The sequence below is a fragment of the Pan troglodytes genome, chromosome 10, assembly GCF_028858775.2.
Source record: "Pan troglodytes isolate AG18354 chromosome 10, NHGRI_mPanTro3-v2.0_pri, whole genome shotgun sequence".
Classification (NCBI taxonomy): domain Eukaryota; kingdom Metazoa; phylum Chordata; class Mammalia; order Primates; family Hominidae; genus Pan; species Pan troglodytes.
This window is the reverse complement of record NC_072408.2, coordinates 127,556,017-127,582,678: the sequence shown is the minus strand read 5'-3', so window position 1 is coordinate 127,582,678 and position 26,662 is coordinate 127,556,017.

The window sequence follows — 26,662 nt, the reverse complement described above, 5'->3', positions numbered from 1 at the left end:
TCTAGGGTTTTGTTTTTAATAAATGACTCCTTTGTAGCCTTTGTCACATAATCTTCACTTTGGTTGTTGGTACCAAACAGAGCTCCCAGCCATCTCCTCCCTGTTCTGGAAGACTGATGGGAAGACTCTGTCTGTCCCCAGACCTGGTCACCTGCAGCTCTGGCCCAGTCATAGATACATCAAAGAACTGAAGCTTCTGCTGTCCACAGAACTCAAAACTGCCTCTGCATTGGGTGAAGACTAAAAATCCACTTGCGGACTCTCCCTTCCTTCCTTCTCAGCCCTCGAGGATGCATATAGCTAATTAAGCAGGCCCAGAGACAGGGAGGGGGGCTCCAAAATGACTCGGATTAAGGGCAAGTGCCAGTGATGGGTAGAAATAGGATTAAGGGCAAGTGCCAGTGATGGGTAGAAATAACGTTATCCTTCATGCCTGTAATCCCAGCACTTTGGGAGGCCGAGGCAGGTGGATCACAAGGTTGGGAGCTCGAGACCAGCCTGGCCAACATGGTGAAACCCCGTCTGTACTAAAAAGACAAAAATTAGCTGGGCATGGTGGCAGGTGCCTGTAATCCCAGCTATTTGGGAGGCTGAGGCAGAAGAATCGCTTGAACCTGGAAGGCGGAGGTTGCAGTGAGCAGACATTGCGCCACTGCACTCAAGTCTGGGCGACAGGGTGAGACTCCATCTCAAAAAAAAAAAAAAAAAAATGTTATCCTGGCAGTGGGTCATTTTAATTTTTCTGTCTTTGTTTTCATAAGAAAATTAAATTCCAGACAGAAGGAACGTCGTTATTTTGTCATTCTCACTTCTGTGCAGGTTTTGGGGGGAAATACCCACACAGGGTTGTGAATGCACCCTGGATTCCAGTTGCTAATCTTCAAAGCCCTTAAAACACTCCCTTAAAACTTTGGCAGAGAAACAGCAAATACTCTACTCGTCTCGGAGGGTTGAGTGGGTGGGCTGCAGTTAAAGCACACATTAGACTTCCCTTCCAGTGCTCGTTTGCTCCCCGCTGCCTGATACACTTAGGTCTGCCTCTTATTCTGTTTTCTCAAATACCATGGTTTAGGGGTTTTCTAGGAAGTCTGCTGCATTAGGCATGGCATGTTCATGAAATTTCAGCAGATTCCTTCCTCACTGATCTGAAGTCCTTTTTCCTCACAAAGAGACAGACTGTGTGTTACTAGAACTCCCGCTTTTTAATAACTCTTTTTTCTAGTTTGAGCTAATGAAGATATGACAGTAAAGTCTGTCCAAAGCCTAGTGTGTTCCATTGCTGTTATTACAGTGCATACGCTTTCTGAATGTGACAGTGACAGCTCCCCGCATAGGAACGGTTCGGTGGCTTGGGACTAAGCTACTGTCTGAATTACTTTTGTAGCAGGCTCACAGGCCTTGGGTAAACAGGTAAGTTAGGTCACCCACAAGAAAAACAAAAGTACTCGTTCTCTGTGAGGGTGGAGGGGAAGGGAGTTCCATTTTGCCAATCAAGTGTTAAAAATAGAACCTGCTGTGTCTGCTTAGCAGCTCTCACGTTACTGCTCACCAGATCCCATGTTGTGTGTACGTTTCTGTTTTGTAAAGCCTAGCGTTTACGTCAGAGCCTGGGAATGCAGCACTCGTGTCTATACATGGGAGTACATGCCTTAGGGACATCATTTATACAACCCCCTTCTCTACAGAGCTGTGTCAGCGGTACAGGCTCAGAAGGAAGCCATCTCGGTCTCTTTCTGGTCTTCAGTGCACAGTGGCCAGGACAGCCTCCCCCACTTCACCGAATCACATTTCTTCAGCAGTTTCCAACAGTGAAATCATTTCTAGAACAATGGCTGCTAACACGTGTCAGCTGAAGCACTGCAGATCGAGTCATCCAACTCAAGCATCTTCCTCTTTCTGGAAGGGATAAACCAGGTAAGACTTTTTAATCCAGAAATTATTCCTATTCCCTGCAATGTATAGGTTGCTTTCTATCTGCAAAACTCTAAACTCAAATTTCTGCAGGTTCAGATTCCAACTGTCTCATGTGCGGAGCCTCTCCCATCACAAAATTCTTCCCGCTCCAGCCATCATCTGTTTCCTCCTCAGCCTTTCCCTTGAAATCCAGAGCCCTTTCCTGTCCGTTAGAGGCAATCAGTCATGTTTCAGTGAAGCTTGAGGCACTGGGCCCCCCAGTGAACAAAACCAGACATCCTGAACCCCCACTCCTGCGGTCTGTGCAGGGCTCGCTTTAGCATGCTTGGCTTGTGGGGAGGGGGTGTGGCAGCCATTCCCACACAAGGTCACGCAGGGATGCCACAGTGCGTTCAAGAGTAGAATCCACAGCCTTCTCTCCGTAACTCTGGGCCTTGCTGTAAATAGCAGAGGCTTGGGCTGGGGATCCTGTATCACTGGACGGGATGTGCCAACGAAGAGAAGGCTGAGAAGCAAGTTGGCGTAGGAGAAGCCCAGTGCTCCTGGTGGGCACAGGCCTGCATTCAACCAAATGTCTGAAGACAAGCGAAAGCCTACAGCCCCAAGCGCAATGATCTTTCGTCACTACAGGTTTCGGAAGTCTTACCGCACGGGGCCAGTGGTTAGCAGGTGCTTGATACAAACATCCTGCAGGGAGGCTGTGAAGATTCTAACTCTGCAGCACTTACGGAGGAGCACTTTAGCGTGCGGTAGATTTCCTAGATAACCTGAGTTCTTAAGAATTCATGCGGCAGACTCCGCTTCGCTTCTGGTTCCTTTCATTTGGAGTCTGCCTAACCAGTTTTTCTCTTAAGTTCCAAGACATCTTCTTCCTGTTGAGTAGAACCTGTAAAACATGCCACCTGTCTGCAGGCGAACAGAGGCTCTGAAGGTTTGAAAATAGCTAAGCCCACGAGCTGTCTCCAGCCCCCGTGGAGTCCTGGGATTCTCACCAGATCCAAAGATGACAGGAATGGGAACCAGTTAGGCAGAGGAAGCAAGACTTGAGAGACTGGGAGTGGGGAAGCCGCCAGGCAGTGGGCAGCAGGCCTGCGCTTGTGAGGAATGGGAGACAGGAAGTGGGTGTCCACAGGACAGAGACAGAGAGGGACAGCACGATGGTCACTGCATTCAACCAAATGTCTGAAGACAAGCGATCCAGCCCCGGGATCCCGACACCAGTTGCTCTGTCTCACCAGAGAGCCTCTCTCCAGGCGGACCACCTGTCAGCCTGCTACTGCCACCTTTCACTCTGCCCACCTGGAGCTGCTGGAGTGTAGCCACCACGTGAGCTTCTAGCTTTTGTGTTTGAGCCTTTGCCATTGGAGATTGAATTTCCTCACACCTGCGGTTGCTGTCGTGCCTTGATGGGGCTTTTATCCCCAGGCAGACAGTAACACATCCTGTGACAGCTCCCCGGGGAAGGCGGAAACCAATTTCAGAGAAAGAGGCTGAGCGCTTGCTAGTGCAGGGAGGAACTAAGATGACGAAGCATGGCACGGATGAGTCGTGGCCTTGCCGGCGGATAGAATGCAGTGCCACCCTCCCCAAGACCACCATCCGGCCAGGAGCCCCGGCCCCACCTTTCCTCCTTCCCTTGTGCCTCCTGGCACTTCCCGCAGCCCTCCCCTGTTGAGTGTAGGCGTTCTGCCCGGGGCAGTCGCTGTGAGAGAGACCATGGCCTGGACTAGGGTGATGCGAAGAACAGAACTTGCTACCAGATTCGATGCAGGGGTTGGGGACTCCACAGTGACTCCACACTTCTTAACCTGAACAATGAATTGCCAAAATAGATAACAGAAGAAATTGGGGAAGAAGAGTTGTTCTAGCCAATAGAGCAGCTAAAGCCAAAAAAAAAAAAAAAGCCTTCAGTGATGTAAAGCCTTGCAGAGTGTGCGAGATGACCTGGCCAGTGAGAGGCAGGAGGAAGACTGCTCCGTGGTGCTCTGAGTGTGAAGGCGTTTGTCATGCGCATCCCCCACACAGCCACCATGGGGCTCTGGTTAGGGACGGAGCCCCCTGAGTCTGAGCTGCTTCATCTGAAATGGGGATGAAGGTGCCTCATAGAAAGTATTGAGTAAATATGAGGCGCTCTTCTGGTTTACTGTGTTCTCATATATTTCACACACAATGCTCAGAGAGTTGGAATACAGTTAAAATCATTAGATCTGTACAATGTCATTATTCAAACCACCACAGCTCCCGGTTCATCATTAGGAATACTGGTTCTCTCCCCTCTGCTGAGGGGTGATTTCCCCCACCCAGGGTCTTGAAATTTTCTTCTACACACTGAAAGCCTTAGCACAAAGCTCCATATGCAGAGGGGGATGGTGGGTGACCCTGCCCATGCAGTTCCTCATTTTGGCTTCTTAAGGCCAAGAAGATCAACCTCTACCCAGATTCTGCACACAAACTAGTGTTGATGTTTTTATTTTTCTGTACTTTTTTTTTTTCCATAATAAACACTACATGTGCCCTCTTTAACTTCAGTGTACTTTAAAGTCTTACTGCTTGTTTTGAGGGAAAAGTTTACTACACTGTGAAGCTCCCATTCTGTCAGTCTTTTGTGGGCCTGTATTAGTTGATACATCTTTAGGTTTTTCTTGAACACCCTTGGAACAAAAGACTCATGGGCCAGGGCCGGGCTCGGTGGCTCACGCCTGTAATCCCAACACTTTGGGAGGCCGAGGTGGGTGGATCACCTGAGGTCGGGAGTTCGAGACCAGCCTGACCAACATGGAGAAACCCCGTCTCTACTAAAAATACAAAATTAGCCAGGTGTGCTGGCATATGGCTGTAGTCCCAGCTACTCGGGAGGCTGAGGCAGGAGAATCGCTTGAACCTGGGAGGTGAAGGTTGCAGTGAGCCGAGATCGCACCACTGCACTCCAGCCTGGGTGACAGAGCGAGACTCCTTCTCAAAAAAAAAGACTCATGGGCCAAACTCCTATCCTGTGTTAAAACAGTGTCATTCTAAGCCACTTGGCTCAGGTCAGTCCACTGAATAGGAGAGGGACAGTAGCCAGACTAGAGAGAGTGTAAGAGGAGATTCCAGCCACGCATTTGGAAAATTCTCAGTCCTCCAGGACACAGTGAAGCAATCACGGCTGAGGCACCGTCTGATGAAGCAGATCAATAACTGGTGGGATGACCCATGACCCTCCCCAAAAGTCGCTGATGAAGGAGCTGATGCTACCTTGAAGGGATGGGCCCGGGCTTCGTCCTCAGCCCTGTCCTGTCCCACATCCCTCTTGATCATTTGGCCAGGGACACAGTTGCCAGGCTTCATTTGAGGAGAACGTGAAGCAAGGAGAAGGGACATACTCAGGACCTAAAGAAAGCTCAGAGGCCTGGGGTGTCAAAGCAGATCTGGGGAGATCTGCTGGAGAGAGCCTCAGCCAATGATGGCCACACACCGGGTGTCAGTCATGCCTCCCAAGAGCCCTTTAATAAAGGCAGGTGCCATTACTGTCACCATTGTCACAAAGGAACTCGCCAAGACCCCAAGATCACAAATTGCTAAGTGGCAGAATAAGCTCTAAACACTGTCCGTAATCATTATATTCCATCCTCATCCCAGGATTAGAAATGATCTCCACCCCAGAAAATACAGGTAAGGCATAAACACTGATGGCTCGAGGGCCTACTCTTAGTTCCAAATACATTTAAATCCATCCACTGCCTGTAGCAAATAAAGATTCTTGCAACAGCGTCTGCCTGGGTCTCCCTAACTGCAGAGTGTGTTCCATGCTGTGGGCCAGAATGGTGGCCTGTCATCTCAGATCTTCAGTCTCATTATGTAACGGCAGATTTTATCATCCATTTTATGTACCCAAAGTTTCAAGGGCAGCTAATTTGCCCCAGATCTTCCTGCTTCCAGAGACTGAGCTCATTGCCCAGATTATGAGAAAATAATCACAGCCAGGTTTTGTAGACACGACTTGTTTAGCATACATACAGAACTGTGGGGAGTTTCTGTAAACAGGGAAGGACCGTGCAAACAGCATCGTATTGGAGATGGAGATCCACCAACCCTAGTAGGTGGCAGGAAAGAACTGGGGTTTTGGCTGCCTAGCCCTGGGCTGACCCAGCTGCTGTCCAGAAGGGGCATGCCGACACCTTCATCTCCAATAATGCTGCAGCAGTGTTGACCATTACTCACGAGAGGGTATCACCTCACACAAACTAGGAGTCCCTAGGAGGAGGGGACCAGGATGCATGCCTCCTAGCAAGCCAGGCTCAAACTAGAATCTTTGAGGCATTCAAAGCAACTGGATTTCATTGTTAAAGTTATGACTACCCTATTGCTGATTTTTTTTTTTTTTTAAGACAGGGTCTTACTGTGTTGCCTAGGCTGGAGTGCACTGGTGCAGCCATAGCTTACTGCAACCTCCTACTCTTGAGCTCAAGCAATCCCGCCTCCCAAAGTGCTGGGATTACAGGCATGAGCCACCACACCCATCCCACTGCTGATATTAAAACAAGCCATAAAAACATAAAAACAACTGTCAGCTGCTGTTCTGATCCCCAGTAATACTGGGCTGTTATTCAAACCAATCCTCTGGCTAAAAACAACTTTAAAATATACATGAAATACAGAAAATACCATGTATAAGCCCTGCCTAAATCTGATTTCTGAAATACACAGAGGGCAGACTCTAAACAGCCCAGCTAAGGCCAAAAGAAATAAAGACAAATTTCAGCTGCTGCCCACCAGAGGAGGATCAAAGGGTTTTTTTTGCTTGTGTTTTGCCTTTTCTTTTTTTTTCTTTTTTTTTTTTTTTTTGAGACTGAGTCTCGCTCTGTCGCCCGGGCTGGAGTGCAGTGGCACAATCTCGGCTCACTGCAAGCTCCGCCTCCCGGGTTCACGCCATTCTCCTGCCTCAGCCTCCAGAGTAGCTGGGACTACAGGCGCCCGCCACCATGCCCCGCTAATTTTTTGTATTTTTTTTAGTAGAGACGGGGTTTCACCGTGTTAGACAGGATGGTCTCGATCTCCTGACCTCGTGATCCACCCACCTCGGCCTCCCAAAGTGCTGGGATTACAGGCGTGAGCCACTGAGCCCGGCCACCTTCCTTTTCTTAAATTTGAGACAAGGTCTGTGTCTGTCACCCACACTGCAGTGCAGTGGTACAATCATAGCTCACTGCAGCCTTGATCTCCTAAGCTCAAGCAATCCTCTCAGCTCAGCCTCCCAAGTATTAATAGCTGGGACTACAGGCACATACCACCAACTACTTGGGAGGTTTTTATTTGTAGAGATGGGGTCTTGCTGTGTTGCCCAGACTGGTCTCAAACTCCTGGCCTCAAGCCATCCTTTCGCCTTGGCCTCCCAAAATGCTAGGATTACAGGCATGAGCCACTGCCCCCGGCTGGAATCAAAGTTTTAAATCTTGAGTTCAGCCGTTAAATGCCTGCTGTAAAAAAAACAAAACAAACAAAACAAAACAAAACACTTCACCAGATTTTCTGCAATTATATAATTCAAAACTGCTATACATATGAACAAGAAAATGTGATCTATGCTCAAGAAGCAATTGACAGAAACTGACTCTGATATGACTGACATGTTGGAATTAACATTCAAGATGTTTAAAGTAATTATAACCATGCTCCAGGATGTAAAGGAAAATGTGCTCATAATGAGCAAATAGGAATTGTCAGCAGATAAATCATGACAAAAAGAACCAAATAAAAATTCTAGAACTTAAAAATACAACACATGAAGTCAATTCACTAGATAGGATTAACAGCACATTGGCAGATTAAAGAATCATTAAACTTGCAATAGAGCCGGGATTAGTAAACCTGTGAGGGGTCAGGTAATATTTTTAGCTTTGTGGGTCAAAAATCCCCTTTATAACTACTCATTTCTGCCATCATAGTGTGGAAGCAAGCAGCCACTGTAAATGAGAATAAACATTCCACCTGTGGCCAGTTTCCCAAACCCTGAAATATCCAATCTAAAAAACAGAAAAGATACAGAAAAAATGAACAGAGCCTCAGTTATCTGTGAACAGTGTCAAGCAGTCTTAACATATATATAGTTGGAGTCACAGAATGAGGGAAGAGAGAATGAGGCAGAAAGGTTTTTAAAAAAATGGCCAAATTTGGGGAAAGAGTCAAGAAACATGGCAAATCTCAAGCAAAATAAATAAAGGAACATCACACCCAGGGACTTCATAGTCTGAAAACTAAACATAGAAAGTCTTGAAAGCAACAAGAAAAAAAATGACACACTGCATAGGGGAATGACAATAGATTTACATGAATTTCAGCAAAATTCTCATCAGAAATAGTGAAGACTAGAGGACAATGGAATGACACCTTTAAAAAAAGTAAAATGTGTCAACCCAGAATTCTATATCCAGTGACAATATCTTTCAAGAATGAAAGTGAGGGCCAGGTGCAGTGGCTCATGGCTGTAATCCCAACACTTTGGGAGGCCAAGGCAGGAGGACTGCTTGAGCTCAGGAGTTTAAGACCAGCCTGGGCAACATAGAACCAATCTCTACAAAAACTACAAAAAAATTAGCCAAGTATGGTGGCATGCACCTGTAGTTCTAGCTACTTGAGAGGCTGAGGTGGGAGGATGGCTTGAGCCCAGGGGTTTGAGAGTGCAGTGAACTAACTGTAGTCACCACTGCAATCCAGGCTAGGTGACAGAGCAAGACTGTCTCAAAAAAAAAAAAAAAAAAAAAAAAAAAGACAACTCAAAAATTGGGAGGAAGTATTTGTAAATCATATATCTGATAAGGATTTAGTATTCAGAATATATAAAGAATTCTTACAACTCAACAATAAAAAAAGACAATCCGGTTATTTAAATGGGCAAAAGATAAAAATAGAAATTTCTCCAAAAAATATATACAAATGGGCTGGGCGCGGTGGCTCACACCTGTAATCCCAGCACTTTGGGAAGCTGAGGTGGGCAGATCACGAGGTCAGGAGATCGAGACCATCCTGGCCAACCTGGTGAAACCCCGTCACTACTGAAAATACAAAAATTAGGCGTGGTGGTGCGTGCCTGTAATCCCAGCTACTCGGAAGGCTGAGGCAGGAGAATCACTTGAACCAGGGAGGCAGAGGTTGCAGTGAGCCAAGATCGTGCCACTGCACTCCAGCCTGGCAACAGAGCCAGACTCCATCTCAAAAAAAAAAAAAATATATATATATATATATATACACACACACACACACACACACACACAAATGACCAATAAGCACATGAAAGGGATGTTCAGCACCATTAGAGAAATGCAAATCAAAACCACAGTGAGATATCACTTCACACCCACTAGGATGACAATAACTTTTTAAAGACAATAACAAGAGTTAGCAAAGATGTACAGAAAATGGAGCCCTCATAACGATGTTGGGGTCGGGCAGGGTGGCTCACACCTGTAATCCCAGCACTTTGGGAGGCCAGGTGGGCAGATCACTTGAGGCCAGGGGTTCCAGAGCAGCCTGGCCAACACAGCGAAAGCCAGTCTCTACTAAAAAATACAAACATTAGCCAGGAGTGGTGGTGGGCACCTGTAATCCCAGCTACTAGGGAGGTTGAGGCACGAGACTCACTTGAACCCGGGAGGTGGAAGTTGCAGTGAGCCGAGATCGTGCCACCACACTCCAGGGTGACAGAATGAGACTTCATCTCAAAAAATAAATTAAAATTTTAAAAAAAATTTAAAAAAAAACACCATTGCTGGTGGGATTATAAAATGGTGCAGCTGCTTTGGAAAACGGCTTCACAGTTCCACCAAAGGTACCATAGTTACCATATGATCTAGCAGTTTCATTCATAGTTACAGTTTACAAGAATTAAAAAATCTGTATCTACCAAAAACTTACACATACCTGTGCATAGCAGTATTAATAACCAAAAAGAAGAAACAACCAAAATTGTCATTAACTGAACAAAATGTGTATGTGTACAGATTATTATTCAGGAATGAAATGAATAAAGATGAGGACCATAACCTATACTGTATATTTCCTTATCCGTCCTAAGCTAGAAACCAGGGTTACCTTTGGAGAGGGAATTGGGAGTCATAGAGGCTGCCTATAATTTTGAACGCATAACAATATTTTTCTTCAAGAATTAAAAATTAAAATCTTCAAAATGTAACATTGCTGTAAACTCTTACCATCAAACTACATAAGCAAAACTGCAACACGAGAAATCGATAGAAATAAAAATGTAATTGAAGAATAACACAATTTCTTTCAGTCTCTGACAATGCAAGTAGAAAAAGAATGTGTATAGAGAGAAAAAGCTCATAGTGCCTAAGACAGATCGATCATCTGTTCTCCCCAGCACCACTAATGAAGTTCTCCCTTTTCTTCCGGAGTGATACCACCATTCATCCAGCTGGACAGGACAGAGCCCTTCTCCCTCCATCCCCGTGACCAGGAAATGCATCACTGACTCTTGTCTGTTTAACCTGCCTGCCATTCCAGGGATCCATCCATTTCTTTCCATCTCCTGTCTCCACCCAGATCCAAGATACCATCATCTCCCTCTTGGATCATTACAGGAGCCTCCTAACTCTCCACTCTGACCAACCTCCTCTTTCCACACCTCCTCACTGCTCTGCACACCACAGCCAGAGGGGATCTTTTCAAAACAATTTTTTTTTTTTTTTTTGAGACAGAGTTTCACTCTTGTCGCCCAGGCTGGAGCACAGTGGTGCAATCTCAGCTCACTGCAACCTCTGCCTCCAGGTTCAAGTGATTCTCCTGCCTCAACCTCCCAAGTAGCTGGGACTACAGGCATGCACCACCACACCTGGCTAATTTTTTGTATTTTAGTAGAGGCCAGGTTTCACCACGTTGGCCAGGCTGGTCTCAAACTCCTGACCTCAGATGACCCACCGGCCTTGGCCTCCTAAAGTGCTGGGATTACAGGCATGAGCCACCGCACCTGGCCTCAAAACAAATATTTTCAGACCAGGTGTGGTGGCTCATGCCTGTAATCCCAGTGCTTTGGGAGGCTGAGATGGGAGGATCACTGGAGGCCAGAAGTTTGAGGTTGCAGAGAGCTATTATTGTGCCACTGCATTCTAGCTTGGGTGACAGAGAAAGACTCTGTAAAAACAAACAAAAACATTTGTACACCATCTCTCTGAGTCAAATGCGCCAAAGGCTTCCTTGTCACTTCCAGGACAAGGCAGAAATCTATGTGACCCATAGGACTATACCCGAGATGGCTGTCCGCCTCTCCAGCTCATCTCACGCCGTGTTCCCGCTCCGTCCTCCAGCCATTCTTCCATTCCTTGAAGACCATGCTCTCTCCCACCACAGGGCATCTGCACAAGCCATTTCCCAGGCCTGGGCTGTCCATCTCTAGGCTCTTTGTCTCATTCACGCCAACTCATCCCTCAGATCTCAGCTCAGCTGTCACCTGGTCAGGGAAGCCTTTTGTGACTCAGCATTCCAGCTCAGGTTCCTCTATTTTAGTCTCTCCTAGAACTCTGCTCCTCTCCTGCATTGCACGCATCCCATTGAGGCTGCGATGTGATTAGTGTCTGCCACTAGCACCACCACCACTAGCTTGCCTGCAAGGACTGTGAAAAAAGGAATTGTTTCTGCTCACCCACTGTTTCTCCCAATGGTTTGCACAGTATCTTAGATATAGTAGCTGCTGCAATATGAATGAATGAATCAGAATAAAATTATCAACATTAGTTCAATTTTATTAATCTCTACCATCATACAAAACATAACCTTTTCAGTTCTCATGGACTCTTGATGGAAACGGACCATGTATTCGATTCTCACAAGGCCTCATATTCAGAAAAGTGAAAACAACTGACCACCTTCTCTCACTACCGCACAGTGTGACTGGGAAGAATTAAGAAAACAAGAAACTGCCAGGCGCAGTGGCCCATGCCTATCATCTCAGTATCTGGGAGGCCAAGGAGGGAGGATCTCTTGAGGCTAGGAGTTTGAGACCAGCTTGGGCAACATAGCAAGACCCCGTCTCTACAAAATAAATAAGTGGGTCACGGTGGCGCCACCTGTAGTCTCAGCTACAGAGAGGCTGAAGCAGGAGGATCTCTTGAGCCCAGGAATTGGAGGCTACAGTGAGCAGTGATCACGTCACTACAATCCAGCCTGAATGATAGAGTGAGACCCTGTTGCTTAAAGAAAAAAAAAAAAAAACTGGAATCCAAAATCAACAAGGGTTCAGGCATAGTGGCTTATCCCTATAACCCCAGCACTTTGGGGTTACAGGAGGATCACTCGAGCTCAGGAGTTTGAGATCATCCTGGGCAACATAGTGAGACCTCCATCTCTACTAAAAATTTTTAAAAGGCCAGGCGCAGTGACTCACGCCTGTAATCCCAGCACTTTGGGAGGCTGAGGCGGGTGGATTGTCTGAGGTCAGGGGTTCGAGACCAGCCTGGCCAACATAGTGAAACCCCATCTCTACTAAAAATACAAAAAATTAGCTGGGCATGGTAGCGGGTGCCTGTAATCCCAGCTACTAGGGAGGCTAAGGCAGGAGAATCGCTTGAACCCAGGAGGCAGAGGTTGCAGTGAGCCGACGTTGTGCCATTACACTCCAGCCTGGGGGACAAGAGCAAAACTCCATCTTTAAAAAAAATAAAATTTAAATTAAAAAAAATTAGCTTGGTGTGGTGGTGTGCACCTGTAGTCCCAGCTATGTGAGAGGCTGAGGCAGAGGATCACTTGAGTCCAGCACTTTGAGGTTGCAGTGAGCTATGATCATGCCACTGCACTCCAGCCTGGGTGACAGAGCAAGGCCTCATCTCAAAAAAGAAAAAAAACAAAAAACAAGGGCTTTGTCTTTTTCTCTGCTGTATCTCCAGCACCTAGAATAAGTGCTCAATATACATTTTTGAACAAACAAATAAGAATAGAAAAATAAAATTGATGATCTGCTCAAACATAGGAGTGTCAAAGTAGGAAAATAGGAGAGAAAAGAAAATTAGAGGTTCGACCAAGAAAGTACAACATCAGACTTCTAGGAATTTAGAAAGCAAACCAAAAAAAAAGAGTGAATCAAGCTGGGTACAGTGGCTCACACCCATAATCCCAGCACTTTGGGAGGCCAAGATGGGAGGATCACTTGAGCCCAGGAGTTTGCGACCAGCCTGGCAACATAGCAACACTCCGTTTCTACTAAAAATAAAAAAAAATTAGCCAGGTCTGGTGGCAAATGCCTGTAATCCCAGCTACTCGGGAGGCTGAGGTGGGAGGATTGCTTGGGCCCAGGAGCCTGAGGCTGCAGTGAGCCATAATTGTACCACTGCACTCCAGTGCGGACAACAGAGCAAGACCCTGTCTCAAAAAAAAAAAAAAAGTGAATAAAATTATCAAAGAAATAATGTAATATTTCCAAGAATTAAAGAACATGGAGGAAAAAAACATGGCTCTCTAGATGGAAAGACCCACCACGTGCCCAGCTAAATGAATGAAAAATGACCCACATCAAGGTGTTCTGGTGTCCTGGTCAGTAGGTGGCATAAATAGATCCCAGCCCAGCGTGGTGGCTCCATTGCTAAAGATCTGATCAGTGGTGACCTGGGAATGTCCTGGAGGAGGGAATGCTGTGGCAGCTGTGATGATGCAGAATTTGAAGGCTATCCAGGGCGGAGGTGGGACAATGCCAGGGAAAGTGCCGAGGTGGCTGCTCACTGCTCAATCGTCCTGATGCTCTATCTGCAGCAAGTGAGAAACTGAGAACTGTGAACAAGCAGTTCATGGCTAAGTGTGAGCACCAGAGAGCCTTGGTATCGAGGAGTGTAAAAAAAGGCTTTTTTTTTTTTTTTTTTTTTTGAGACAGAGTCTTGCTCTGTCGCCCAGGCTGGAGTGCAGCAGCACCATACCATTCCACTGCACCCTCCGCCTCCGCCTCCCGGGTTCAAGCGATTCTCCAGCCTCAGCCTCCCAAGTAGCTGGGATTACAGGCGTGCACCACCACACCGGGATAATTTTTGTATTTTTAGTAGAGTCAGGGTTTCACCATGTTGGCCAGGCTGGTCTCAAACTCCTGACCTCAGGTAATCTACCCACCTGGGCCTCCCAAAGTGCTGGGATTACAGGCGTGAGCCACCATGCCCGGCCTGAGTGGATAATCTATTGAAAGAACTAACGAAGTTCTTCAACATAACCAGATAAACAGAAATAAAAACGAAATATGTCAGCAATAAACAATTTTTTTTAATAGTGGGTGACTTCTGGTTTGCCCCAAGGTGGTGAACTAGCATATAGGTTGTTGGCTTCCTGCCTTAGCCAAACCCTGAGTGCTATAGAGATTAAAGGAAAGCATATTGATTCAGGGAACTAAAGATCAGAAGAAAATTCTAGGGAGAGAAGGCGGTTGTGAGCAAATGTAGAGGGGAGCACAGCAGACCTGAGTGAGGCAGAGCTGGGGGCTATGGCAGATGAATCGGGACCCCTTCCTACTTCAGTTATTAACTAGAAGGATTCACATGACCCGATGAGGTTATATCACAGCTAAGGTTGACTAAGCGAAGGATACACCACGGGACCAGAGAGAAAGATACACATAGACAAAGTCCAGGGAGGCCAAGAGCAGGTTGCACGGTGTGTTTCTTTCCAGGTGTGAACCACAGAGATGTGAGATGTCTCTGCCCAGGGAAACTCACCCAGGTCTCAAAACCCATTGTTCTAAGAAGATGGTCACATAGGCACTTTCCTGCCACATGACCAGCCATGGTAACCAAAACACAGCACTCCAAAACAGAGGCCAGACGCACATCCTAAGTTTTTTTTTTTTTTGGTTTTTTTTTTTTGAGACAGAGTCTGTCTCTGTCCCCCAGGCTGGAGTGCAGTGGCATGATCTTGGCTCACTGCAAGCTCCGCCTCCTGGGTTCACGCCATTCTCCTGCCTCAGCCCCCCACCCCCGGCCCCGAGTAGCTGGGACTACAGGCGCCCGCCACCACACCCAGCTAATTTTTTGTTTTTGTTTTTAGTAGAGACGGGGGTTTCACCGTGTTAGCCAGGATGGTCTCGATCTCCTGACCTTGTGATCCACCCGCCTCGGCCTCCGAAAGTGCTGGGATTACAGGCGTGAGCCACCGCGCCCGGCCGCACATCCTAAATCTTGATGTTAAACATTCTGACATCTGACAGGCTGCTCATCCTGCCCCAGTGCACCAGGCCTACAGATTAACATTCATCAGTAACTACATGCACCTTCCAAGAGTTTCCTTCTCAGCTTGTCCCAGGTCAGTGCCATAGCTCCAGGCACTCCCAGAGAGCAGCAAAGACTGAGTAAGCCAGGCCTGCTCACAACAGAAACGCAGACTGTGGAAACCCTTGGCCTTTCCTCTTGCCTCTTTTAGAACTCTCAATAGAGCCATCTGGGCCAGATACCGTGTTTTTTTTTTATTATTAAAAAAAAAAAACTGAGCTGGAAGCATTAATGTCCACCTATTTTAAGTGTACAGCCTTCGTGACTCTTTCCACATGACTATACCTGAACCACCACTCGGATCAGAATATAAAACCTTTCCAGCACCCAGCAAGCTTCTCTTGTGCCTCTTGTCAGTGGCCCCCAAGGTAACCACTGTTCTAATTTCAGTCACCACAGATTAGTTTTGCTTGCATTTGAAATTTATGTAATACAGTGAATACATTATGAAGTCTTGACTATAAACTTTTTTGAGACAGAGTCTCGCTCTGTCCCCCAGGCTGGAGTACAGTGGTGCAATCTCGGCTCACTGCAACCTCCGCCTCCCGGGTTCAAGCGATTCTCCTGACTCAGCCTCCTGAGTAGCTGGGATTACAGACATACGCCACCACGCCCAGCTAATTTTTGTTATTTTTAGTAGAGACAGGGTTTCACTGTGTTAGCCAGGATGGTCTTGATCTCCTAACCTCATGACCCGCCCGCCTCGGCCTCCCAAAGTGCTGGGATTACAGGCGTGAGCCACCATGTCTGGCCTACCTTTTTTTAAATTTAACTTTGTTTGCTTGTTTTGAGATGGGGGTCTCCTTATGTTTCCCAGGTTGGTCTCCAACTGCTGGAGCATCCTCAAGCAATCCTCCTACCTCAGCCTCCAAGTAGCCAGGGTTATAGGTGCACGCCACTGTGCCCAGCTTTGAGCCTAACCTTTTTTGCTTAATGTTACATTTGTAAGATTCAGCCATGTTAGCAATTTATGGTCAGTAGTTCATTCTTTTTTATAGTTGTATGTATGCTCGTTGTTGGAATACAGCATTTCTCCTCAATAATTGTACCAATTTACCCTTCCGCCTGCTCTGAGAGGCAATTCCAGTTGAGTTACATTTCCACTGACTCTGTTAGGAGATGCCTTTTGTGGGGACAAATGTTTAACTCCTTTTCAATTTGTTCTAGTCTTACTGGTCTGTTTTTTGTGTTTGTTTGTTTTTTCTGCCTTCTCTAGAATCAATTCTGTGTATTTGTTTTCGTGGAAGATAAATCATTTATGTAGATTTTAAATTTCATCAGCATGAGTATGATAGTTTTTTTTGGTTTTGTTTTGTTTTTTGAGACGGAGTCTTGCTCTGTCGCCCAGGCTGGAGTACAGTGGCACTATCTCGGCTCACTGCAACCTCTGCCTCCCTGGTGCAAGCGACTCTCCTGCCTCAGCCTCCTGAGTAGCTGGGACTACAGGTGCATGCCACCATGCCCAGCTAATTTTTGTATTTTTAGTAGAGATGAGGTTTCACCATGTTGGCCAGGCTGGTCTCAATCTCTTGACCTCGTGATCCTCCCACCTCAGCCTCTCAAAGTGCTGGAATTACAGGCGTGAGCCACCGTGCCCAGGTGAGTATGATAGGTTTTGATATGCCATGTTTTCATTTTGTGTATTAAATATAAAATACACAAAAATCAAATTGTATTAAAATCTTGTACCAAAAACATGAGTCCCCTGACTCACCCGTCTCACTTCCTCGGACTCTTTCAGTATTTATATGTTTATGCTTTTTTTTTTTTTTTTTAAGATGGGGCCTTGCTATGTTGCCCAGGCGGGTCTTAAACTCTTGGCCTGAAGTGATACACTGACCTCAACCTCCCAAAGTGCTGGCCCATTTACGCTTTTTAAAAATATATGAATTTGAGGCCGGGCACAGTGACTCACACCTGTAATTCCAGCACTTTGGGAGGTCAAGGCTGGCAGATCACCTGAGGTCGGGAGTTCAAGACCAGCCTGAACAACATGGAGAAACCTTGTCTCTACTAAAAATACAAAATTAGCCGGGCGTGGTGGTGCATGCCTGTAATCCCAGCTACTTGGGATGCCGAGGCAGGAGGATTGTTTGAACCCAGGAGGTGGAGGTTGCAGTGAGCTGAGATCAAACCATTGCACTCCAGCCTGGGCAACAGGAGCGAAACTCCATCTCGAAAAAAAAAAAAATATATATATATATATATATGGCTTATTCCTGTAATCCCAGCACTTTGGGAAGCCAAGATGGGCAGATCACTTGAGGTCAGGAGTTCAAGACCAGCCTGGCCAACATGGTGAAACTCTGTCTCTACTAAAAATACAAAAATTAGCCGGGCATGGTGGCGGGCACCTGTAATCCCAGCTACTCAGGAGGCTGAGGCCGAGTCACTTGAACCTGGGAGGCAGCGAGCCAAGATCACACCATTGCACTCCAGTCTGGGGGACAGAGTGAGACTGTCTTGAAAAAAAAAAAAAAAAAAGCAAAACCAAACAAAAAATGGAAAACAGAGCTGTCAGGGAATCCCCCAGCCAATGCTGGCTGTGAGACCTGCCTTCGTGCTTTTGCTGCGCTGCCTCCTTGGTGGGGAGGGCCCTGTGGGAGGTGTGGCCTCAGCACAAATGCAAGGTGGATTTCTTTTTTTTTTTGAGATGGAGTTTCGCTCTTGCTGCCCAGGCTGGAGTGCAATGGCGAGATCTCTGCTCACTGTAACCTCCGCCTCTAGGTTCAAGTGATTCTCCTGCCTCAGCCTCCCGAGTAGCTGGGATTATAGGCACGTGCAACCATGCCTGGCTAATTTTTGTTTTGTTTTGTTTTGTTTTGTTTTTTTAGCAGAGATGGGGTTTCTCCACATTGGTCAGGCTGGTCTCGAACTCCTGACCTCAGGCAATCCACCCACCTCAGCCTCCCAAAGTGCTGGGATTACAAGCGTGAGGCACCGCGCCTGGCCTGCAAGATGGATTTCAAAGCTCAGCAGCGTGGACACCTGGTCAGTCATGCTCCTTGCCGTTGGAGGTCTGCGAGGTGCATTTTCACATCTATTTCTCCACACCTAATGGGGAAGCAGCAATTCTGGCATTTCTGTGGGCCTTGCTTCCTCAGGGGCAACTGGGAGGGAGGACGCAGTGAGGTGAAATGCAGCCGGTGTTGACCTTGGGGTTAAGCTGGGTGCAGTGGCTCACGCCTGTAATCCCAACATTTGGGGAGGCCAAGGCAGGAGGATGCTTGGAGGTCGGGAGTTCGAGACCAGCCTGGGCAACATATCGAGACCCCCATCTCTATTAAAAAAAAAAAAAATTATGCACCTGTGTTCCCAGTTACTCTGGAGGATGAGGACAGAGGATGGCTTGAGCCTGGGAGGTCGCAGCTGCAGCGAGCCATGATCACGTCACTGCACTCCAGCCTGGGCGACAGAGTGAGACCCTGTCTCAAAACAAAAACCAAAACCCTTGTGATTGCAGGCTGTGCTCCTCTTCCCCTCCTCCAGTACCCATTCTAAATTCCTCTCCCCCCAGCAATTCCTGGCAGGTGTCACCGGGCTGCCTGGTGGAGTGACACAAACCTTCGTTTCTGAAGGGTCTGAGCACTTACGGATGGGCACCCCCTTCTCAGTCTGGAGTTGCTGCAGATGCCTGTGCACAGATAACAGTGGGGGAGGGGAGTTCCCGAAGGCATCCCAGTGATCACGCAGGGCTGGAGATGCTGCTCCCGTCCCCACTGTGGGAAAGCAGCCCCACCTTCTGCTCATCAGTGACCTCTGCCAACATGCTGATTCCTTTTTTCTCCTGCTGGCCTGGCAGCAGCTGGAATTGTACTTATTGCTGATCCCCTTTGGTGGCCAGGACATCCAACCCCGTGGAGCCCAGAGCTGTGGCGTGGGAAGCACAAGATGGCAAGTGGGGCCTCTCCTGTTTTCACCCCTTGTTTCAACCAAAAGTCATGTGTCTTGGCCGGGCGTGGTGGCTCACACCTGTAATCCCAGCACTTTGGGAGGCCGAGGCAGGTGGATCGCTTGAGGCCGGGAGTTGGAGACCAGCCTGGGCAACATGGCAAAATCCCATCTTTACAAAAAATTAGCTGGGTGGTGGCATGTGCCCGTAGTCCTAACTATTCGAAGGCTGAAGCAGGAGGATTGCTTGAGCCCAGGAGGTTGAGGCAGCGGTGAGCCATGATCACACCACTGCACCCCAGCCTGGATGACAGAATGAGACACTGTCTCAAAAAAAATAAAAGGAAGTGGAGGACCTTTCCAGGCTGTAGTCAGAGAGGGAAGAGGTGCCTATGGGAGAATGGTCAGAGTCGCAACATTGATGGCTTTGAAAATGGAGGAGGGGGGCCACGAGCCAAGGAATGTGAGCAGCCTCTAGAACTTAGAAAAAGTGAGAAAACGGATTCTCCCCCAAGAGCTCCAGAAAGGAACACAGCCCTCCCGACCCCAAGATTTGAGCCCAGTGAGACCATCACACTTCTGACCTACAGAACCGTAAGACAATACATTTGTACTTTTTATTTTATGTTATTTATTTTTTGAGATGGAGTCTCACTTTGCTGCCCAGGCTGGAGTACAGTGGCGCCATCTCGGCTCACTACAGCCTCCATCTCCCAAGTTCAAGCGATTTTCCTGCCTCAGCCTCCCAAGTAGCTGGGATTACAAACATGAACCACTACACCTGGCTAATTTTTGTATTTTTAGTAGAGACGGGGTTTCACCATGTGGGCCAGGCTAGTCTCGAACTCCCAACTTCAAATGATCTGCCCGCCTCAGCCTTACAAAGTGCTGGGATTATAGGCATGAGCCACTGCACCCGGCCCATTTGTACTTTTTCAAGCCCCTACATTTGTGGTGGTTTGTTACAGCAGAAGTAGAAAAACAGTAGAGAGATCACATTCCTTAACCATCTCTACAACCTCAGGCTCCTTGGGAGCCTCCCTCCAGCCTTGCTGGTCTTTCTAGTAATTGTGGTCTCCTGGCTTCTTGCAATTAAGTGCTGTCACTTGGTATATGTGACCGGTAATGAATCCAGCTCTGTGACTGCTTCGCCTGCAGTCTCTGGCCTGCAGAGGGGAGTCACCACCGACCTGCTTAGCAAGGCTTGCCTCTCTCACCAGCCTTGCTGATGGCGCCGGTGGAGGGGGAATCCTCTGGTGGGCCTTCTACCTTACACAGCACGTTCATTCCAGCGTGCCCCCTTCACTTACTGTCTTTAGTCTTCAACTTGATCATTTGAACTCCACTGATAAGTGGGTATCATTTTTTCCAGGCTTTTTTTTTTAGATGGAGTCTCCTTCTGTCACCCAGGCTGGAGTGCAGTGGTGCAATCTTGTCTCACTGCAACCTCCACCTCCCAGGTTCAAGCAATTCTCCTGCCTCAGCCTCCCGAGTAGCTGGGATTACAGGCACCTGCCACCACACCTGGCTAAATATTTTTTTGTATTTTTAGGAGACCGGGTTTCATCATGTTGGCCAGGCTGGTCTCAAACACCTAGCCTCAAGTGATCCACCCGCCTCGACCTCCCAAAGTGCTGGAATTACAGGCCTCAGCCACCGCGCCCGGCCTTTTCCAAGCTTCTAACAGCTACCTGAGCAGTAAGTTTGCTCCATCTCCTGGGTTTGCGGTTTGGCTGTTAAATCCCATGTCCCAGGAAAGTGCCCAAAGTCAACGAGTTATTGCATATCCAAGTTGCAGCCTCCTTTATGAGGCACCTTCAAAATCTATCCCAGGAGCACACCCCGACTCCTGCGCGTACATGCCAGCCGGCTCCTGCAGTTCTTCAGTTGTGACAGTAGGCATGACTCTACTATGGTTCCCTGGGGTGCTTCCGTAGAGCCTCTGAGCATGGGCAGCGCCCGTGAGCATGATGGAACTCACTCCATAGTTAGGTGACATCACAGGGCAAAGGTCAAGGGATTATGCAGATGCAATGAAGGTTTCAAATCAGTTTATTCTGAATTAAGAGGGAGTTTACTCTACTTTATTCTAGAGCTCTTTCCTTTTTTCTTTTCTTTTTTTTTTTGAGACAGAGTCTCACTGTGTCACCCAGGCTGGATTGCAGTGGCACTGTCTCAGCCCACTGCAATCTCTGCCCCCAGGGTTCACACCATTCTCCTAGCTGGGATTACAGGTGCCTGCCACCATGCCCGGCTAATTTTTGTATTTTTAGTAGAGACGGGGTTTCACCACGTTGGCCAGGCTGGTCTTGAACGCCTGACCTCGTGATCTGCCCACCTCAGCCTCCCAAAGTGCCAGGATTACAGGCATGAGCCACTGCACCTGGTCTATTCTAGAACTTTTAAAGGGCTCGACCTAATCAGTGAGCCTTTAAGTTCTAGAGCAGGGGTGTCCAATCTTTCCCTGGGCCACCTTGGAAGAAGAACTGTCTCGAGCCACACATAAAATACCAACGATAGCTGATGAGTTAAAAAAAAAAATCACAAAAATCTCATGTTTTAAGGAAGTTTACGAATTTGTGTTGGGCTGTCCTGGACCATGGATTGGACAAGCTTGTTCTAGAGTCAGAGATGTTCCCTTGCTGGCTTTGAGAGGGGCCTGTGGAAAGAACTTCAGGCGTTCCTAGGGGCTGAGAGTGGCTTCGAGCCGAAAGCCAGCAAGAAAGAAGGGACCTCTGAATTCTGCTAATGCTCACGTGAGCGTGGAAGGGAACGGAGTTTCAGATGAGACTGCAGTCCCTTGCTTTCAGTTTGTGAGACCCTGGACAGAGCATCCAGCTAAGCCACGCCCAGACTCCTGAACCATGAAAACTATGAGATGGGTTTGTTTTTTTGGTTTTTTTTTTTTTTTTGGTTTTTTGACAGGGCCTTGCTCTGCTGCCCAGGCTGGAGTGCAGTGGTGTAATCTCAGCTCACTGTAGCCTCGAACTCCTGGGTTCATGTGATCCTCCTAATTTAACCTCCCAAGTAGCTGGGAGTACAGGCATGCATCACTGAGCCTGGCTAATTTTTTTTTTGTAGAGACAGGGTCTCACTATGTTGCCTAGGCTAGTCTTACATCCCTGGCCTCAAGTGATCTTCCCTCCTTGGCCTCCTGTGTAGCTAGGACTCTAGGTATGCGGCACTGCGTCCAGCTAATTTATTTTTTATTTTTCGTAGAGATGGGCTCTCCCTGTGTTGCCCAGGCTGCTCTTGAACTCCTGGGCTCAAGCCATCCTCCCACCTCGGCCTCCCGAAGAGCTGAGATTACAGGGCTGAGCTGCTGTGCCTGGCCCTTTAAGATGGGTATTTCTTCAAGCCTCTAAGCGTGTAGCGATGTGTTGCTAGAGTAGAAAACCAATACCAGTGTAGCGTCGCTTTCTCATTAGCTCCAGCCTGTCCCCAGCTGGGTGACACTGGGCTTCGACCGCAGTCATGGGCCTGGCAGCCAGGAGAGGAGGTGAGGGCCGCTGCAGAGGGGCACCTGTGGCCTTGTTGGGAGCGGCTTCCGCAGACTCTTCCAGTAGCAGAAGCCCTCACCTTCCTATGGAGAGGCAGCCACCCTCTGCACCCTGGAGAGTTTGGGCTGGAGAGCAGCATCAGGGGCATCCGTTCAGATGGCTCCGTTTTCTGGATGCCAGGTTTTCCTTCCCACGCCCCTGCCCTTGGCCTAAGCAAACTGCTGGGGCTGAGTCTTCAGGCTCTGGAGCTCTGCAAATTCCTGTTAGGTCTCTGGCCTGCCTGCACCATGTCTGCCCTTCTGCTACACATAAGAGCCTTTTTTTTTTTTTTAACCTGATACACAATAATTGTACATATTTATGGGGTACGTGTGATATTTTGATCCATGCATAAAATGTTTAATGATCAAATCAGGGTAACTGGGTATCCATCACCTCAAACATCTATTGCTTCTTCGTGTTGAGAACATACTAAATCTTCTAGTTGTTTTGAAATATACAAAAAATACTGATAACTATAATCACCATATTGTATGAACACTAGAACGTATTCCTTCTACTAAACTGTATTTTTTTTTAATTTTCTTTTCCTAAGATGAGTCTTGCTCTGTTGCCCAGGCTGGAGTGCAGTGGCACAATCTCCACTCACTGCAACCTCCACCTCCCAGGTTCAAGCGATTCTCCTGCCTCAGTCTCCCGAGTAGCTGGGATTACAGGCGCACACCACCATGCCTGACTAATTTTGTATTTTTAGTAGAGATGGGGTTTTGCCATGTTGGCCAGGCTGTTCTCGAACTCCTGACCTCAGGTGATCCACCCGCCTCCGCCTCCCAAAGTGCTGGGATTACAGGCGTGAGCCACCACACCTGGCTGAACCCATTTTTTAAAAGGGAAGGCTGGGTGCGGTGGCTCACGCCTGTAATCCCAACACTTTGGGAGGCCAAGGCGGGCCGATCATGAGTTCAGGAGATCAAGACCATCCTGGCTAACACGGTGAAACTCCGTCTCTACTAAAAATACAAAAAATTAGCCGGGTGTGGTGATGGGTGCCTGTAGTCCCAGCTACTCAGGAGGCTGAGGCAGGAGAATGGCGTGAACCCAGGAGGTGGAGCTTGCAGTGAGCCAAGATCACACCACTGCACTCCAGCCTGGGCTACAGAGTGAGACTCTGTCTCAAAAAAAATAATAAATAAATAAAGGGAAAACCACACACTGTATGAGTCCTTTTGCAACCAGATATCTGACAAATGATTAGTATCAAGAGTAAACACATGGGACAATTACAAATCAATTACAACCCAAAGAAGAAACAGACAATAGCAATTCACAGCAGAAACCAGAATGACCAATCACCACGTGAAAAGACGTGCAGTTTCTCAAGAAACCAGGGAGATGCAAGTTAAAATCACAACCATATTGAAGAACATTTGTAAAATCTGTGGGTGCCAAGGAACGGGGAGAATGCACGTCATCAACCCTCGCATATGCATAGAGGGTGATCCGACCACTGATCCAACCTCTGGAGGGCCATTTGGCAATATCTGGCGAAGCTGAAGAAATAAACAGCCTTAAGGCCCAGCAAGCCCACTTCGATTTAAATGCTCACAAGTTCTCACATTAGAAAAACACACATGCCAGAATGTCCACTGCATCATGGTTTATAGAGTAAAAAGCAGGAAACTACCTCAATATAGTTTATCCCATGGGACACCATGCAGCAATCCACATAAATGAACTAGAACTTCACGTATCAACATGGAAAAACCAAATTGCTAATATTCAGTCTTCATAAAAAGTAACTTAGTGCCGTGAAGCACATCTCAACAGATTTCAAAAAATTCAAATAGTGCAGAAAATGTGCTGAGACCACAATGCAATTAAGGTAAAAACCAGCAACAGTAGGTATGGAGTTTCCTGCTGGGGTGATGAGAATGTTCTGGAACTAGATGGTGGCAATGGTTGCATAACATGATGAATGTCCTAATGCCACTGAGTGTACACTTGAAAATGGTTAAAACTGTAAACTGCGTCACAGTTTTTAAAAATCATTAACAAAAAATACCTCAGAAAACCCCGTATTAATAAAATAATACTCTTTGGCCAGGCATGGTGACTCACACCTGTAATCCCAGAACTCTGGGAGGCCAAGGCGGGCAGATCACTTGAGCCCAAGAGTTTGAGACTAGCCTGGGCTGGTCACATGTTTAGTAGAGATGGTGAAACCCCATCTCTACTAAAAATACAAAAAATAGCTAGGTGTGGTGGCACCTGTAGTCCCATCCACTTGGGAGGCTGAGGTAGGAGGCCCACCTGAGCCTGGGAGGTCAAGGCTGTGGTGAGCTGCGATTATACCACTACACTCCAGCCCAAGCGAGAAGAGACCCTGTCTCAAAAAATAATAATACTCTCCTAAATAACTGATAAATCAAAATAGAAAGCACAATGGGCCTCAGAAAACTGAGTAATAAGGAAGATATGACACTAAAATGTATGAGATGAAGCAAAAGCCACACTTAGAAATGTATGACTTCAGGCCAGGCATGGTGGCTCATGCCTGTAATCCCAGCACTTTGGGAGGCTGAGGCGGGCGGATCACCTGAGGTCAGGAGTTCGAGACCAGCCTGGCCAACATGATGAAAGCCCGTCTCTACTAAAACTACAAAAATTAGCCAGGCGTGGTGGCGCATGCCTGTAACCCCAGCTACTCGGGAGGCTGAGGCAGGAGAATCGCTTTATCGCTTGAAACCGGGATGTGGAGGCTGCGGTGAGCCGAGATTGCGCCACTGTACTCCAGCCTGGCAACAGAGCAAGACTCCATCTCCAAAAACAAAAAAGAACCAAAGCATGGAGAACTTGTCCCAGAGAGCTAGAGGGAAGGAAACAGGTGGCCTCTCAGCTACATGCAATGCAGGCCCCTGGACCTTGAGAGGAGCTGACTTCGCAGACACCGTGCCGGCTGGCACAATCCGAGTGGAGTGTGCAGATGTGAAAGTTGACCAGGGTGGGAAACGGTCCTGTTGTTCTGTAAGTGAACGTCCTTGTCCTTAGGAAATCTACACTGAGGAAACTGTATCCAGAGGGGAATGGGCTCTAGGACAGTTCGGGCTCCAGTGCCCGGGGGCAGAGTCCACATTCAGTTCCAAGCTAGGAGGAGCTTCCACTAACGGGCAGCACCCCGTCAAAGCCAAGGGTTTGTGCCGACTCTCCCTCAGTGAAGGCCAGACCCTGGACCCACGACGGCACCTCAAAGCCCCCGAGTGCACAGACTGGCTCTTGGGTCGGAGCCTGGGTTGCTTCATCTGAAATGGAGGACCCCAGGCCTCCGAGGCTGCACTTCCTGGAAAGGCTCTTCGTGGCCACCTGAACGAGCCCTGGGCAGGTCTGAGAAGCAGAAACCCCTCCAGGGCTGCCACTCGGCCTGTGCTGACTCCAGCCCTCTGCCCTGCTGGGAGCGGTGTGGCTCCAGTCGGCTACCTTTGACCCTCCAGGGCCCAGACCCTTCTCAGCGGGTAGGGCAGGGGATCTGAGGGGCCTGAACTCCAGCCAAGACAGCCAGGTCCCCAGCCTGGGATGAATGCTGTTTGGGTTCCTCTCCCCCATCACCTGGAGGAAGGGCCCAAAGACAACCTCAACCCCACGCCGCATCTGCATCAGGAGCAGCGCCGCCTCGCCGGGCGGGGGCACAGCGCCTCCAAACACCCCCTCCCCACTGTCCCCGGGCTCATGGGGACAGGGAATGACAGGCCTTCATCTGCCCCCAGGTGGAAGGGCTCAAATGCGCTGCTTCTGGAAGCATCCTGGGTCCCCCTCTGCTCTGCTACCTTTGGCTTGCACCTGAGCCCAGGGCAGGGACAGGAGCAGATCAGGAGACCCCGAGAGAGTGTGAGCCAGGAGCCAAGACCCTGCGGCACTTACCTGGAGCCAGGAAGAAAGCCCAGGGACCCAAACTTCTGCAGGCGGCGCTTACCTGGAGCCAGGAGGAAAGCCCAGGGACCCAAAATTCTGCAGGCTGTGCAGGACGCCACTGACCTCGGGAGCCCGGGAGGACGCGCTTCCCAGGAGCCACAGGTGTGCCTCGTTAGCAGGGAACACACTACCCGTGGGCTCTGCGCACACCCTGCCTGTGGGGTA